The following is a 14,488-nucleotide window of genomic DNA, read 5'->3' on the forward strand; positions in this document are numbered from 1 at the left end:
TAAACCACATGCTGTAACAACTTGTAACTGCCTATGTAGTACACATATACACATATAGCGCCAGTTTCTTGGTTTCTGCTTGTTCATTGTGTGCAAAAAATATCAGTCAAAATGCCGTGATGACAGTAGGTAGACTTAGATATTAATCTTTTTAACCTCCTGTCAGGCGAGGTGTTTTCTGCATTGATATCAACGCAATATACCAAGTTAATCACATCGCTTGTTCACATGATTGTTTATTGAAGTTTTAACAAAACATATTATAAATGGAAAATTTCTTTAAAGAAAGACAAAAATAACATAAGAGCACCATAACAAAAGAAATATTAAACATTCTGTTTCCTTGTTGTCAATGTTGGACTACAGTAACAAATGTTAAGTCACTTTTTCACTTGCTTCTTTAATTTATGAAATTTAATAGACTCATTACAAATGACAAATATTTTTATAGAAAGGTGAAGATGATAGAACAGGGCAACAATGACAACATAATTCATTCATTTGTCTCATCATCACTTTTGCATATGCCAACAAATGAGGAATTTTAATGCAGCTACAGCAACCAGTTTCAATGTGCGTCAAACAGATTGGATTTTGACACTTTTTGCAACACAATTTTGTCAGTCTTTTTATTACTATGCAGGTGTTACAACTTTTGCTCTTGATCCCAATTCCTTTTCCTCCATTTCTGCTTTCATCTTCTGCCTCTTTTTCACACATGGCCTATAATGTTGTAGTCTCAGTTGAAAATCCCTGTGAATTCGAGATGTCCAAAGCTTCCTTGAACCAAGTGAGAGGTAGAGCTAACGCATGAGACCGTTGTTTCAGGCATCCTTTCCTTCTGACACAATTCTTATTTTTTCCACAATAAATTACTTGAGCACTGACTCCACTGTTTTTGATCTTTGCAGAAAATACACAGTCCAGTCACATTAACGTGACCATCGCCAACATTCACCGTTAACATGCAATCACTACTTACAAATGGCAGGTGACAGTACTAGCAGTGAAGGGTATATAAAACATGCCAGGGATGCAGAAGTCAGTATGCTACAATAGTTGTAATGTGGAAAAGGAGCAATTTATCCGCTGCTCAAAACGACATGATCCTCGGATTTCGGGCCAAGGGTAGAAGCGTTTCCGAAATCGCTAAGTTAGTAAATTATTCACATGTAGCTGTGGTTAAAAAAATGGCGTTATCCAAAACTGGCATTGAGGTAACTGTGCACCATGATCCACAGATGACATGGGTGGGCAACGGCCGCGGAGATGAAACTGATGAATCAACAGTGTTCCTCGGCAACTGACTAATGAACGCTGCTATGTATGGGCCTCCACAGTAGGTACCTGGTTCATGCTCCTGTGCTGACTGCTGTTTGTCATTGTGTGAAGATTGGATTTTGCATGCCAGTACCACAACTGGACATCCACTGAGTAGCGACAGGTGGCATTTCCACATAAATCACGTCTTATGCTCTATAGGACGAACGACAGTTTGTGTGTGTGGTCTGTAACATCTGAAAGCAAACACCTTGCAACAATCTTCGGAAGTGTAGTGGCGCCATCCAGTATTTTAGGTAAAAGAATTAAATCTTTATTGCAAGTGACAAAGTAGAATGAAGGCCATCGCGGAATATTGTGATAAAAGCACTGGCCGTCAGCCACACTATGTCGATATGTAGGGTACAATAACAGAGGTGAAAGTGAGTTGCGAAGCGAGGATAGCTTAGTGCAGTGGTAAACTGCCCTGCACAGCAAAGAATATTGTAGTAAGGGGGTTGTAATCACCACACTCGAGCGAGTCTCTTTGTTATGGGCGACATAAGTAGACACCAGGTTTTAGAGAAACAGATGGGCAGTAATAGAGTATAAATGAAGCTGCTTCTGAGGACAGACCATCATTTGATTTGGAGAATTGGTCATCGCTGAGTAGCCGGAGCACCACTGAATTGCGAGACAACTGGATAGTGCCACCAGCACCAGCAGCCTCCATTTCGAAATCAGGCTGCTCTCTGCCACTGCATTGGGTCCTTTACGAGACTGGGTGAAACAGCCCGCTGTCCTGCTGTCCGTGCCCGTTGCCTGTGCTGAGACGATGGGAGAGACTGTGTCACAACACTAACCGCCTGTCCAAGATCTGTGCAAGTTATATTGTTATATTGCCCACAGCGTTCTACTCGTTCCCCACCACCTACGACATCGCTACACCCTACAGAGGTGCTACTACAGAGTGGTCAATAGAGAAGACTGGAACCCTTGGATTTTACTCTGCCCGTAACTCTATTTTGTTTCAACTATATTCCTTATCTGTACAGTTACCCCAACTTGTCTGTTCCTAACTATTACATAAGTACTGTATCAAATAAGTTGATCTTTCTGTCATCTCTTACCCTGGGAATCGAATCTACCGGAACTTTTATTACCCCAGCAATGGGTTTCCTCATGCTACGTCACCTACAAAAAAAAAAAAAAAAAAATATATATATATATATATATATATATATATATATATATATATATATTAAAACAAAGATGATGTAACTTACCAAACGAAAGTGTTGGGATGTTGATAGACACACAAACAAAATTCAAGCTTTCGCAATCAACAGTTGCTTCGGCAGGAAAGAGGGAAGGAGAGGGAAAGACGAAAGGATGTGGGTTTTAAGGGAGAGGGTAAGGAGTCATTCCAGTACCGGGAGCGGAAAGACTTACCTTAGAGGGAAAAAAGGACAGGTATACACCCGCGCGCGCACACATACTGGAGCGCGCGCGCACACACACACACACACACACACACACACACACACACACACACACACACATATACATATACAGACACAAGCAAAAGGGACAGGTACACACACACACACACACACACACACACACACACACACACACACACCTGCAGACATATCTGCTTGTCTCTGTATATGTGTGTGTGTGTGTGTGTGTGTGTGTGTGTGCGTGTGTGTGTGTGTGTGTGCGTGTGTGTGCGCGCGCGCGCCCATCCCTTCCCCCCCCCCCCCCCCCCCCCCCCCTAAGGTAAGTCTTTCTGCTCCCAGGATTGGAATGACTCCTTACCCTCTCCCTTAAAACCCACAGCCTGTCGTCTTTCCCTCCCTTCCCTCTTTCCTGATGAAGCAACCGTGGGTTGCGAAAGCTTGAAATTTTTGTGTGTGTTATTGTCTCTATCAACATACCAACACTTTTGTTTGGTAAGTTACAGCATCTTTGTTTTTAGATATATTTTTCCCTATGTGGAATGTTTCCCTCTATTTTATATATAAACACTATGCAGAGTAAAATCAGAATCACCATGGTGCTAGCAACTGCGGCAGTTAAAGTCACAGTTACCTGACATCTCCTATTCCGAGACGAGACTGCTCTACATGCTGTAGCATTTATTCCGCAGTTATCTGCTCTTCTTGGACTGTTATCATTTGGCTAAATATAACTGAGGGAGGTAAGATTCTGTTTGCATATGATCTCTAGTGGTTCATCAGGCCAGTACAGCTGTGGCTGTGTCACATTAAATAGAGTAAATGAAATGTATGTCCTATTACAGCACACCTAGTCCAATAAATTAGTAATCTGTTGTCTCGTATCATCAAATATTTTGCCCCATGAGTCTCCCTTGTTGATAACAACTAGCAACCACCACTATGTCATTGTACACCGAATAGACCCAGTGGAGCCCTGCTCTCTGAAAATAATGGTTTGGTTCAATCACCTCTTTTGGGCAAAGATGTTCTCCCACTTTTCCCTTAAGTAGTTTCCAGATGCATGTGTTCCTACTCATTATAACATTGTGAATTGGGCATATGGTGACCAGACCATTCTGAAAGTCCTGGACCTCACCCACACTCATCTCCATGTGTTGATCTCTGTCTTCTGCCAGTAGTAACTCCCCTTCGTCCCTTCCTTGCATAAATTTCCCAACTGCTGCTACATTCACTAGAGTGTTGTGTTGTGTGTGTGTGTGTTGGTTGGTGAAGGAGACCAGACAGCGAGGTCATCGGTCTCATAGGATTTGGGAAGAACAGTGAAGGAAGTCGGCCGTGCCCTTTCAGAGGAGCCATCCCGGCATTTGCCTGGAGCGATTTAGGAAAATCACGGAAAACCTAAATCAGGATGGCCGGACGCGGGATTGAACCGTCGTCCTCCCGAATGCGAGTCCAGTGTGCTAGCCACTGTGCCACCTCGCTCGGTGATTCACTAGAGAACTGTCACTGTGTAGCACCTAAATACTGCGTGTTTTCCAACTACTGGTACTTTTACCAATAGGTACAATCGCACACTATCTGTTACTACACCCACTGGTGCGCTATGTTAATACAATGGTAAGTTCTGACTACTCGGTTCCACTACAAGTTGTAATTCTGATAATAACTCTCCTTTCACCTTCCTCAACCCCTTCAGAAGCGCCTGATGTACTGCCTCCTGCAAATCTGTTAGCTTGACCATTGCATACCATTTGCTGTCACCTAGCGACTGCAATAACCTTGTCAAAGTTTACCTCGCATCTAATACCTGCACACATCCTTTCACTGTCTACAAATTCTGGTTCAGGGTACTAGCCGAGGTCCTGGCATAATTCACTACTTCCTTAGTCAGCTGGCAGAGCATGCATATGTTTTTCAGAACACCACTCTCCAAGTTCATAATTTGTGTGGAATGCCACTTTACACTCACCTTATTTGCTTCTGCTAACTCTCTTGTGGCTTCTGCCATTTCATTTCATTCAATTTGCTCACATCACTTGCATCTATTGTCCCAAAGACTGTCTTCAATATTCTACTGCCAGCATCTATCCATCCCTGTTTTACTCTCCAAAGCTCATGCAGAACTACTTCAATCACCTCTTGCATCTGTTACTTTAATTGCGCATATGCCCCGAGCAAATACCGGTGTTCCTTTTAGACCTGTCTCTACTTCCCACAACTAATCGCCAATTCTTGCACCCCTAAATTACTTCTTCCAGCCTCCTGGTTTGATTTCATAACTCCTATGCATTAAATACTAAACTTAAATACCATTTATGTCTAGAAAATACCACACCTGGCAGTCTGGAAAACAACGTTACACAGTCCCCGGTGAAGAGGTACAGTACTGGCAAAACTAGCTTTCTTCTCTTCCTTCACCTAGCAACTTGAGGACAGGTATCCATATCACCTCCTCTCCCCCAAGAAGCCTGCTGTCTCTGAAAAGAGATCATTGTATTGTTCTACTGCTAAGATTACCACAAATAAATATAATTGTCTATCCCTACTATTATTAACATTACATCCTACACTATACATATAAATAAACTGCACAAAATCAATACACCTGCAGCTTCACATCCACCGTTGATGTAGTTTACTTGATACATGCCCTGGTACTGTGTTGAAAACTTCTTTGTCTTTCTGTTCGGCATATATGGACTCGACATCATCACCCATTGGTGCACCTTATACTGTGGTAACATCCCCACACCTCAATGTCCCTTCCTGTTTCTCCAAGCCATCGTATTTGCTCTTTGCACCCTGTTCCATAGCTTCTTTACTTTTCTTGCAAAATTTCTGCCAGTTTTCTCGTCAATCATGTCAAAAGATGATGGTATCTTTTTGCCATACACTACCTTGAATGGTGATAACCCAGAGCTAGAATGTACTTTAGAGTTATATGCGTTTACGACAAAAGCTGGGTATGTATCCCAATTGTTCTATGAACTCACTCTGTCTTTCCATTAGCCTGTGGATGCAGTGGACTAGTCCTCAACTTCTTCACTCTCAGCGACCAACACAATTCCTTCATCATGCCTACGTGAAGTTTGTCCCCTGTTCTGTTATCATCTGTGGCACTCTGAACTTCAATATCCATCTGTGAACTAATGGCTGTGTGGCTGTGATTGCCTGTTGGTCCAGCATAGGCACCATCTTGACATAATGAGAAAAATAATCTACTGTGGTCAGCACAAAACCATTAACCACTGGTGTTCAGCTGAATGGTCCTCACAAATCCACCCCAATGAAATCAAAAGTTTCTGTTGTTTCTGTCAATCTTTGCAACAATACCTGCTTCCAACTAAAAGTGGCCCTCAGTGCACAATCCACCAAATTCTTGATGTATTGATCCACATAATTCTTTCTTCCTTTCCACCAACACTGTTCTGCCAACCTTCTATTCGTCGCCCTGCAACCAGCATGGCCTGACAAAATGTGGTCACGCATCTCACTCACGTAATGCTTCCAATTTTAACTTGGCCGGCACCACCACTCGTGCCCCTAATTTTGTTTCTCTGCAGAATAATCCATCATGCATACCACTTTCCTGCTGTTTCTATACTGCCTACGTATCTTGTCAGTGTTCTGTGCTGCTCGCCATTCCGCATGATCATTACCCAGTGCTTGTATTACAGTTGTCTTTCTGCTTAGCCCATCCACACTACCGTGTTTCCTTCCTGGCCTGTGGATTACTTCACACTCAAATTCACCGAGTTTCAATGCCCATCTCATTTTTTAATCTACTAGATGGTTCCTTCAAGCCTAGTAACCACTTTAAAGTTGCATGGTCTGTTATCACCTGCAGCCTTCAATTGTCTTGATGCAAACGCAACAGTATGTTCTTGACTATTGACCTGGTTCAAAACACAGCCAAGGGCATAGTTTTAAGCATCACATGATAATATAATTTTTTTTCTGAAAGTCTGGAAACACCAAAACTGGACTGGATGTCAACATCATCTTTAATTTGATCAAATTCTCCCTAATATTCCTCCGATCACACAAAATTAACTCCTTTCTTCAACAATTGCTAAGCGGTCTTGCAGTCATGAACTTTCTATGATAATTCATGAGACAGAAGAAAGATTTAACTCCCTGGTAATTCGTGGTACTGGAAAATCTTGCACTGCTCGCACCAAACTCTGATCAATCATTACCCCATCCTTACTTATGATCCGGCTAAATAAATAGTTAAATTCCTCCAGCACAAAGTAACATTTTTCAGCATTGAGTGTGACACGTGCTACCCATAATCTGCTAAATACTTCTTTTAGATGTTGTCTATGTTCCTACATACCCCTTGAATGGATGATTATGTCATTATGAGATACTAAACAACGGCAAGGTTTCAATCCTCTCAGTACTCCATCTAGCAATCACTGGAATGTCATCGGCGCATTTTTCAACCCAAAAGGCATCCTCCTATATTGGCAGTGTCCCCCATTTGGTGAGAAAGCTGTTTTTGGTCTATCTTCAGGTGCCACTGTAACTAATGTCATCTATTTGTTGATCTATGAATTCTCCTGAAACTGGTTGCAACAACTATGGTATTCCATATGGTCTTTGGTATACCAGTGCTTCATTTCCTGTTGGAATCCTGTGTTGTGTTACTGGCGAGGCAGGCAATGGCCCTCTCGGAAAAAACAGATTCTGGAATTCTAGTAATAGGTCATCTAACTGTGCTCTTTCTGCTCATTTCAAATGCTTCAACTTCTCATTAAATGCAGTCCTAGCAGCACCTGTGCCCCCTTATAGCTCATACCTCCTGTGTGGCAACCTTCTTCATCAAGAATCTCTAGTGTAGCTAATAATGCTCTTCCCCCCCCCCCCCCCCCTCCCACCAACAACTTTACATCTTCAGCACCAAAATTACCCACACTCATGGGTATCACCTTCCCTCTAAGCATACAATACTATGTTTCACCAAACAACACTCTGTATCTAATACTTGACTATCATCCAACAGCTCTACAACACATATCACACTTACTGGTAAGTTTGGTTCCCTGTTCACTCATTGTGATCTAGTGCCTTTCGACACTAAATCATGTGAATCAAGGTTGGTTGTTGTGGAGGAGGAGACCAGACTGCGAGGTCATCGGTCTCATAGGATTAGGGAAGGACAGGGAAGGAAGTCGGCCGTGCCCTTTCAAAGGAACCATCCCGGCATTTGCCTGGAGCGATTTAGGGAAATCATGGAAAACCTAAATTAGGACGGCCAGACGCCATGTGGATCAAGCCTTAATGCTATTGCTTGTGGTTTAACTAGACCGTCTTGTATACTAGACACTCCTCACAGCAGGTTTACACTGACAACAGGTTACCCAAGTCACATTGTCTTCCCAATCAGTTCCACTAAACCTTGTTGAAGGTCAATTATGGCAGAATACTGCTGCAGAAAATCTGACCCTGGGATCATGCTGTACCCCTCGCTTACATGAGACATCACTTCCACACACTGCTTAAACTTGGTTGTTGTATAAAAATGCAATTAATTTGGCGAGGGAGAAAGGTACGTCGATAATATCATAATAAACAGTGCTTGTCAATTGGTAATTTTTTTTTCCTTTTACACAAGCACCATGCCAGACATGACAACAGGTACTGCTTTCTATCTTCTGCAACATGAAATAGAAATATTTAGTCTTTAAGGTTTTGTTCCTATTAATGATAATTACCTCTTCTCTTTCATAGTACACCAATGTCAATGACGATAAGGTGGTTGTCTTCTTGAAGATTATTCTCGTGCATCTGAAGATTTGCTGCAATGGTTGATGTTGCCCTGTTAGACACATGTAGAATGATATAAGTCTGTACACCATGGCAGGAATAAAAAAGGGAAATGATCGTACGGCATTGTCGGCCGGAAGGCTCCATGTGGGGGAGTTCAGCCACCGTATTGCAAGTCTCTCTTAGTTGACGCCACTTCGCCGACTTGCGTGTCAACGATGATGAAAATAATGATGAAGGACACACAATAACCAGTCCCCTGCCAGGAATCAAACCTGGACCCACTGCGTGGTAGGCGGAAACGCTACCGCTACGCTACGGAGGTGGACTAGATGAGAACAGAAAGCTATGTTACAAGCATTAAATCAAGATAGGTGGTGGTAAAAAATCTGAGGGTATATCATTTTCAATTTTTCCACTGCCCTCTCAGATTACATGTGCAGTAATGTGAATTAATATACCTTTAGCGCATTCAACTGCTGCCTGTATAAATTAATATATCTCATTTGTTTATGCAGATAAATCTTATAGGTACCTAAACATTGCTCAAACTGAAAAATTCACCACTACTGACCCCACATAAATCTTATCATGGTGGGTTCCACTGCCTCCTATCCACTAATTCTCTCAAGGCTACTGACACTCATGCTCCTGTGTCCAACAATACTTTATACATTCTTCTATCCCCAATACCACTATGGCACATTCTGCCACAGTGTTTGTTCTTACTAAACTTATTCCTACTGGGAACTCCTGTTGATGGCCCTTTTAAGTTTAACGGACCCTTCCTAATCCCTGGACTACACTTACCACTATCCCTATAACGTTGCCGTTGACCAAAACCACCTCTACTGCCATTTATACCAAATTGTTGGCGACCCTGTTACTCCAGTTGTGCTGTGGATTCCGTTATTGGTAACATGGTCTTTTTACAGATCCCGTTCGATTACAATTAGAATACTTAAATTCAATGTAAATACCTGTTTCCACTCTCTTACCCTGTCAACCTATCAATTTCTTCATTTTCCAAAGTTAACCAAGGGATCACCAATTTAGTATTGGAGGGCAGCGTGGAGGGTAAAAATCGTAGAGGGAGACCAAGAGAAGAATACACTAAGCAGATTCAGAAGGATGTAGGCTGCAGTAGGTACTGGGAGATGAAAAAGCTTGCACAGGATAGAGTAGCATGGAGAGCTGCATCAAACCAGTCTCAGGACTGAAGACCACAACAACAACAACCTAACCCCTTCATGAAGAGCCTTAGGTGGCCCTATGTGCACTCTCCTAGACATTTCCGGTGTCAAACCACTTCAAAAGGCATCGAGTGCTCGTTGCTCTGCCTCTTGCAGCACTATCTTGTTTCATGAGAGCTCATATGTGTTAATGTTCATTTTCCTAATGCTCGTTTTCCTAATTCTAGCTGAAAAGTCTTCTACTGCCTCGTTATGTCTCCTGGATACCATCCCTAATTATTTGTGAAGAAAACTGTGCACTATTATGCTTCTCTTGGCAAATATAACCTTGTGATCGGCGACAACTGTTTATCTAACCAAACCCCTATGTCATCTGATGATTTTAAAATCTCCACTAAATGCCAACATATCCTCAGACACTCTATCATAGAAAGGAGAAACAAGATTCACCACAGTCGGATCCACTCCTCGAGATTGCGACCTCAACACTTCTATCTCACAATTCTTTCCTGCTAGTTCATGAAACATAACCACATTGTCCGCTCTCAACCGGACCACCTCATCCCGTTATCCAAGATAGAAATTACACAACAAAAAACAATACGCACAAAACAGTTAGTCCTAGAGTATTCTCCCAAGTTACTGCTTCTCTCTAATCATGAGCCATTTGGACACACTATACTGTCTAGCCACATGCCCAAAATTGTTACAAGTGAACTAGTTCTGCTACTGTTTCAGCACAAGGCGTTGAATGCCCAAGTAAATTACACTGAATGCAACATACAGGAACTAATCACTCATCTTTACCATTACTCCTAAACTGTGACAGATCCACAGGTTCTTCTGGTCTCATAAATGGAACATGCATCAAATCACATCCTCAAAATTCAACCCCATGATTATCACCACACAAGAACAAAACAGTCTCACTCGCCCCAATGAAGCCACTGTGGGCTGTGGCTCAAACTATGTGCTGCAGGGGTGGCACACCCTCCACTGTTAATTGCTGCGACATCAGTCCCCCTGAACCACTCTATAGTGTCACCTGTGTACGGGTGGTGCATTTGTGGTGATGCCATAGGTGGTGAGAGCCAGTGGAAATGCTGTGAACAATTTAACAATATATAACTTTATTATATCTTCAGTTCTATGTGAGGCAGGCACACTTCTCCTCATGAGCTCTGGACAGTGCTGCTGGTGTTGGCTGCTAGGATGGCACCCAGCAATGCTGCGTCAGGACTCCAGCCCCGCAGCAAAGGCAAGATGGCCAGTTTTAACAGCGGCACTTCCCGGTGGAGTAACGTGCCAAGTGGCGACTCCACTGTTCTTCAATCCACAGTGGCAGAGACGGCTATGCACGGGTCTCAACCCCTACCCCTTTGGACAGGTAACAGACGGTAGCTGGTATTCTGACACCCTGAACTTCAGCGTCAGCAGCAACAGGCCAGCAGTACTGTGGCACCCAGTCCCAAGGAGGACCCAGTGTGGTGGCAGGTGCGGCCTGGTCTTGAAATGGAGGCTGCTGCTGGAGCTGCCCAGCCATCTCATGGTCCAGTGGTGCTCCGGCGTCGTGGTGCAGCTACCCAGCAATAACCAAGTCCCTGAATTGAATGACATCCTGTCCTCAAATTCAGCCTCATTTATACTCCATTACTGCCCGCCTGTTTCTCTCCAACTCTGTGTCTAGTTATGTTGCCCATAACAAAGAGACTCGCTCAAGTGCAGTGGCAATGACTCACTGTGCAGGGCAGTTCACCACTGTGCTCAGCTACCCTCGCTTTGCATCTCACTTGCACATCTGTTATTGTGCCTTACATGTTGACGTAGCATGGCTGACGCAATACTCCACAGTGGCCTCCCTGCTGTTTTCCGTCACTTACAGTACAGATTTAACAGTTTTACCTAAAATACTGGGTAGGCCACTGCAGAAGGCTCCAGGCCAAAGGAGGGAGTTTTCGTGTCCCTGGGTGACAGTCTCTTAATTCTGGAAGGCACAATTGACCAACAAGAATATGCATCTGTCCTTGAGGAGCATGTACACCCATACATGCAGTTCGTTTTTCCATCAGCATGATAGTATTGCAGGATAATGCAACATGTCATACAGCTCTCAGTGTATGTGCGTAGATCCTCAACCAAGAAACCTATAGGAGCTGGCCACAGCAAGGCTCCTCATTCCTGTCGATACTTCCAGAACCTCATTGACTTCCTGCATGCCTTGCAGCAGTCTGCACTGCAAAAGGTTGTTATTCAGGCTTTTGACAGTTGGTCACATTAATGTGACAAAACAGTTTGTAACTATGGGCCAACATTGTATGAAGCGTCCAACTTACTGTAGTGTCGACTTCACCTTTGGAGCTATTACGAAATGTTACAATGGATGGCTTCCGTCTCTAGTGTCAGCATCTATTGAATTATCTGCAAACAAACTTGATGCCACAGTTTCACACTTCCCTTTTTTAGGAACATAGGAAACTAGAGTACAGCCTTTCTTGAAGCCAAAAAGTGAACTGAAGCCAAAAAGTGAACTGTGGACAGCCTTCCTTTACTGGTAACAAACTCCAGAGGAATCTCATGCTTTTTTCCTTCATTGTCCCAACAAAAGACAAATTATTTTCCTCCCTAATTCTTCTATCAATCCAAAATTAGTAAACCAGTTGTCTGCTGTCACCTTTTGACCTGATTGATACATAGGTTTGTACAGTCGCAGAACCACATCTAGACTTCCAAATTATAAAAGTAAAATACTTGTTTATTTCTTTATTTAATCCATGTCATCTGATAGCACACAATGTGATACAGATGTTGAGCAAAATTTGTTAACATTTTTGATATATTATGGGTAGATTATTGCATTGCAACAAACTGACTAAGTTAGTTTCACTGAATAGTTCATGTTTTGAACTTACACATGACCAGCAATATTAATTGTTTGGGTATTCCTCTACAGAATAAAAGCATTGACACAGCTATTAGGACTTCACGGCTTTATTAAGTTGAATGTTCCCTTTAACAGACCGTATACATACGGGAAGCTTGTTGGACAGCTGGAGGCTCACATGGAATGCTTCCTTTTAACAAAGTTGAGGGCCTGAACATAACACCTGCAACTTTGACTTTATTCTGGTGTTGTGTTTGTGTATTTCACTAGATTTCTTGAGTCAGGATGGTGGTTCCTTAAAAATTGTACTGTCTCAAGAATGTATAGACATGGCAGTGTTAGGACCTCCAACTTCCTCAAGACGAGTTTGCAGGCATATCTAGGTTTACTTTAGATTAGATGAAATTCAGTTTTTGTTCCACAGTTCCGAAAATGAGATGATTCTGATGGGTGTGGAACACGTCAGAAAGGAAAGCATAAAACATTTGAATATAATAATCACTTCCCTGGTTATTTGTCAGGAAACTTGTCAAAATATATGAATATATTACAGTAAACTGGAACTGCTATTACTTACAGAATTAATACACTGTCATAATAAAACACATTTATGTACTTTTACTACTACTACTACTACTACTACTACTACTACTACTGATGGCCTTGGGAGAGCCAGTCATGACAAAACTCTACCATCTGGTGAGCAAGATGTATGAGACAGGCGAAATACCCTCAGACTTCAAGAAGAATATAATAATTCCAATCCCAAAGAAAGCAGGTGTTGACAGATGTGAAAATTACCGAACTATCAGTTTAATAAGTCACAGCTGCAAAATACTAACGCGAATTCTTTACAGACGAATGGAAAAACTGGTAGAAACGGACCTCGGGGAAGATCAGTTTTGATTCCGTAGAAATGTTAGAACACGTGAGGCAATACTAACCTTACGACTTATCTTAGAAGCTAGATTAAGAAAAGGCAAACCTACGTTTTAGCATTTGTAGACTTAGAGAAAGCTTTTGACAATGTTAACTGGAATACTTTCTTTCAAATTCTGAAAGTGGCAGGGGTAAAATACAGGGAGCGAAAGGCTATTTACAATTTGTACAGAAACCAGATGGCAGTTATAAGAGTCAAGGGGTATGAAAGGGAAGCAGTGGTTGGGAAGGGAGTGAGACAGGGTTGTAGCCTCTCCCCGATGTTATTCAATCCGTATATTGAGCGAGCAGTAAAGGAAACAAAAGAAAAATTCGGTGTCGGTATTAAAATTCATGGAAAAGAAGAGAATAGAAGCTTTCGAAATATGGTGCTACAGAAGAATGCTGAAGATAAGGTGGGTAGATCACGTAACTAATGAGGAGGTATTGAATAGGATTGGCGAGAAGAGAAGTTTGTGACACAACTTGACTAGAAGAAGGGATCGTTTGGTAGGACATGTTTTGAGGCATCAAGGGATCACAAATTTAGCATTGGAGGGCAGCGTGGAGGGTAAAAATCGTAGAGGGAGACCAAGAGATGAATACACTAAGCAGATTCAGAAGGATGTAGGTTGCAGTAGGTACTGGGAGATGAAGAAGCTTGCACAGGATAGAGTAGCATGGAGAGCTGCATCAAACCAGTCTCAGGACTGAAGACAACAACAACTGTGGTGTCACCGCCAGACACCACACTTGCTAGGTGGTAGCTTAAATCGGCCGCGGTCCATTTAGTACATGTCGGACCCGCGTGTCGCCACTGTGTAATCGCAGACCTAGCGCCACCACCAAGGCAGGTCTCGTGATACGAGAGAGCACTCGCCCCAGTTGTACGAGAACCTAGCTACCGACCAGATGTACGAAGCCTTTCTCTCTCATTAGCCGAGAGACAGAATAGCCATCAGCTAAGTTAATGGCTACGAACTAGCAAGGCGCCATTAGCC

At 42.7% G+C, this 14,488-nt stretch overlaps 1 protein-coding gene across 3 annotated transcripts in view; it reads right to left on the reverse strand.

Annotated features, from left to right (window-relative positions):
- LOC126474878 (transmembrane protein 237-like) overlaps nt 1-14,488 on the reverse strand; it is a 73,096-nt gene that overhangs the window by 22,061 nt on the left and 36,547 nt on the right. The window contains exon 6 of one of the 3 annotated variants that reach the window (XR_007586592.1): nt 2,391-2,454. The exons of 1 other annotated variant lie outside the window; for it this stretch is intronic. The gene's annotated coding sequence lies outside the window, so the exon portion shown is untranslated. Of the gene's footprint in view, nt 1-312; nt 2,455-14,488 lie in introns of those variants that run through there. One more of the 3 variants, XM_050102363.1, reaches the window with a different exon arrangement.

The sequence above is a fragment of the Schistocerca serialis genome, chromosome 4, assembly GCF_023864345.2.
Source record: "Schistocerca serialis cubense isolate TAMUIC-IGC-003099 chromosome 4, iqSchSeri2.2, whole genome shotgun sequence".
NCBI classification, from domain to species: domain Eukaryota; kingdom Metazoa; phylum Arthropoda; class Insecta; order Orthoptera; family Acrididae; genus Schistocerca; species Schistocerca serialis.